Source organism: Balaenoptera ricei, chromosome 7 (assembly GCF_028023285.1).
Source record: "Balaenoptera ricei isolate mBalRic1 chromosome 7, mBalRic1.hap2, whole genome shotgun sequence".
NCBI classification, from domain to species: domain Eukaryota; kingdom Metazoa; phylum Chordata; class Mammalia; order Artiodactyla; family Balaenopteridae; genus Balaenoptera; species Balaenoptera ricei.
Window position 1 is genome coordinate 91964828 of NC_082645.1, and position 3507 is coordinate 91968334.

General features: G+C 43.3%; 1 pseudogene; it reads right to left on the reverse strand.

Moving 5' to 3' along the window:
• Positions 1 to 1449: 1449 nt before the first annotated feature.
• Positions 1450 to 2927, reverse strand: LOC132368644 (large ribosomal subunit protein eL6-like; annotated as a pseudogene).
• Between the last annotated feature and the right edge of the window lie 580 nt (positions 2928 to 3507).

Below are 3507 nucleotides of genomic sequence, written 5' to 3' on the forward strand. Positions count from 1 at the left end.
GGCACACTCAGTAAGACATGTAGGAACGCGAGAGACCCATGGAGGAGTATCTCCCAGCATACAGAAGTAAGAATCTGTGAGTAAATTGTTTTGCTGGGTCATATGGTGCATTGGACTGGGAAGGAGGAAGAGGAGTGGAAAAGGAGTAGGGAGAAATAATTTAAAACCCCAGAGCTAAGGGCCTTTTATGGCCGTTTGGGCTGCTATAATAAAATCCATAGACTGGGTGACTGAAGTAACAAACATTTATCTCTCACAGTCCTGGAAGCTGGAAAGTCCAAGATCAAGGTGTCAGCTGGGTTTTTATAGCATCTTAATACAGAACAATAAACTTTTAGAGTCGTGACAAAACAAAGGAAAAGCACATTGGGCTTCTAGGAGATGGCAAATTGTGGAAAGGTAAATATATAAAGGAAACTAATGGAAAATGTGTTGTTTTTAGCAAGGTTTGTTCTGTAGGTTTCTCTGGCGCCATCTCCGGGCTGATAAGCATCTAGTGCTGTCTCCCATGATTTGAGAATCGATCTGCCCTTCCTGGTACAGAGGGGGAGGCCAGAAAGTTTTTCTTGTGTCTGGTTGTGGTTTCTTCTTTCTATCTTTAGTTGTGGAAGATATTTCCTGGTAGGTTCTGGCCTTTTTCACTGATGGTTGTTCTGTAAATAGTTGTAATTTTGGTGTGCCCATGAAAGGAGGTGAGCTCAGGGTCTTTCTACTCCGCTATCTTGGCCCATCTCTTAAGTGCAAATCTTTTAAATTGGACTTAACCTGTTTATATCCCATGTCAATTTTTCCTTTTGGAGACACATATCTCTAAGAGCTCTTTGTAAATGAAGAAAATTAGCCCTTTGCTACATATGCTATAAATATTTTCCTGAATTGCGCCCCCCCCTCCTTTTAATTGAGGTATAGTTTAACTGAGGTACAATACTATGTAAGTATCAGGTGTACAAGATAGTGTTTCACAATTTTTTTTTTTAAATGGAGATCAGTTTTTTTTTTTTTTAATTTATTTTATTTATTTATTTATCCTTGGTTGTGTTGGGTCTTCGTTTCTGTGCGAGGGCTTTCTCTAGTTGCGGCGAGCGGGGGCCACTCTTCATCGCGGTGCACGGGCCTCTCACTATCGCAGCCTCTCTTGTTGCGGAGCACAGGCTCCAGACGCGCAGGCTCAGTAGCTGTGGCTCATGGACCCAGTTGCTCCGCGGCATGTGGGATCCTCCCAGACCAGGGCTCGAACCCGTGTCCCCTGCATTGGCAGGCAGACTCTCAACCACTGTGCCACCAGGGAAGCCCCACAATTTTTAAAGGTTATATTTCGTTTATAGTTACAAGATATTGGCTATATTCCCTGTGTTGTACTATTTCCTGTGTTGTATATATCCTTGCAGCTTTTTTTTTTTTTTTTTTTTCAAATGGGTCAGTTATTTAATTAGGTTCTTTGTAAGAAGTTTAGAACACTGCTTTGTGAGGATAGATTCCATTTGTGAGAGCAGATACAGAGCGGAGGCAGCCCTGGAGCTGAGGAACAGCTTTGATTCTTCGCAGAATTTGTGAGTCCGCAGCTTCCTGATCCACCTTGCTCTGCTCTGTAACCTCGTGGTTCTCTCTCTGTGTCAAAGATCTCACCTTCCTGGTGCCTGAGCTTACGCAGCTTCTTTTTTTTAAAAAAAATTTTTTTAAACATTTTTATTGGAGTATAATTGCTTTACAATGGTGTGTTAGTTTCTGCTGTATCAAAAAGTGAATCAGCTATATGTATACATATATCCCCATATCCCCTCCCTCTTGTGTCTCCCTCCCTCCCACCCTCCCTATCCCACCCCTCTAGGTGGTCACAAAGCACCGAGCTGATCTCCCTGTGCTATGTGGCTGCTTCCCATTAGCTATCTATTTTACATGTGGTAGTGTGTATATGTCCATGCCACTCTCTCACTTCGTCCCAGCTTACCCTTCCCCCTCCCCGTGTCCTCAAGTCCATTCTCTACGTCTGCATCTTTATTCCTGTCCTGCCTTTAGACTCTTCAGAACCATTTTTTTTTTTAGATTCCATATATATGTGTTAGCATACGGTATTTGTTTTTCTCTTTCTGACTTACTTTACTCTGTATGACAGATTCTAGGTCCATCCACCTCACTACAAATAACTCAATTTCATTTCCTTTTATGGCTGAGTAATATTCCATTGTATATATGTGCCACATCTTCTTTATCCATTCATCTGTCGATGGACACTTAGGTTGCTTCCATGTCCTGGCTATTGTAAATAGAGCTACGCAGCTTCTTTTTAAGTAAGCATCAGTGAGATGTTCCGGGATTTTCACACCACTGATATCAATTTTGATGGAGGTGGCAATGACAAATTTCTGGTGTGTTCTACGCCAAGGAACTCAATTGAGGGACAGAGACCCAGTCACAAGTAGCAAGCCACTGCTCAGCTGCTTCAGGAAGATGACCCTCTTGCCTCTGTGGCGCCCGGGGAGGATGATGAGAATGGTCCCAGGAGTGATGCTAGCGCAGTTTTCTCACATGCTTACTGAAGGGTTTTTTGCCGACTCAACAGTTTTCGAGGGCACATCTTCAGTAGGATAATACCTAGGCATTTTGCAAAATTTAACCACTCGGGTACCACCATTCTTGACACCACCAACTGGTTTTGTGACAGTAGCAAGAACTGCCACCTTCTTTTTCTTTTTCTTTTCAACTTTGGCTTTAGCTGCTGAATACTTCCTCTTGTACAAGGCCTGTCTGGAATACATAGCCGATCGGGAATGTCTGCCAATTCCTCTGACCGGGACAGGGTTTCAGCTTCAGCGGGGCTTCCCCTTCTTAACCTTCTTCACCTTTTTAACCTTGCCACTAGCATCAGCCTTCTTGGCTTCAGGTTTTTTCTCCTTAGTATCTGGCTTCTCAGCTTTTTCACCCACCATCTTGCAAGATGGGAAAGAGCTCCTTGTAGCTCATTTATTTTATACATAGTAGTTGTACCTCCTCTTAATCCTCTACCTCTTTCTTGCCCCTCCCCCCTTCCCACTCCCCACTGAGTTGCCCTTTGTTTGTTGAATTGTTTGTGACCTTGGAGAAATGTTTAATTTCTTCTTCTTTTTAAAAATGTAGTCAAATGTGTTAGTAGCTATTCAGTAGGTACTTATACCTGGAGAAACAAGAAGAAGGTGGGAGCCTGAGCCTCCACTTCCTTGAACAACAGATTAGGAGCCAGGAGAGGGGACCTTAGGGTTTGAGATGTGGGAGTTGGGTTGGGGGACAGACCAGCCAAAGGGAGGTGAGTTAGGAAACTTGTAGGATAACCATGTGGTTGGGTCACTCAGGAAATATGACTAAGGGCTCTGGAATCAGCCTTTGTGGGTTCAAATCCCAGGACTAATATTACAGAATGACTTTGGCGGGGGGCAGGTAATGAGCCTCCTGTGCCTTAGTTTCTTCATGTAGAAATTATTAATATTTTATCTGAGGCTTAAATGAGATAAGGTCTGGCACAGTGCTTGGCAG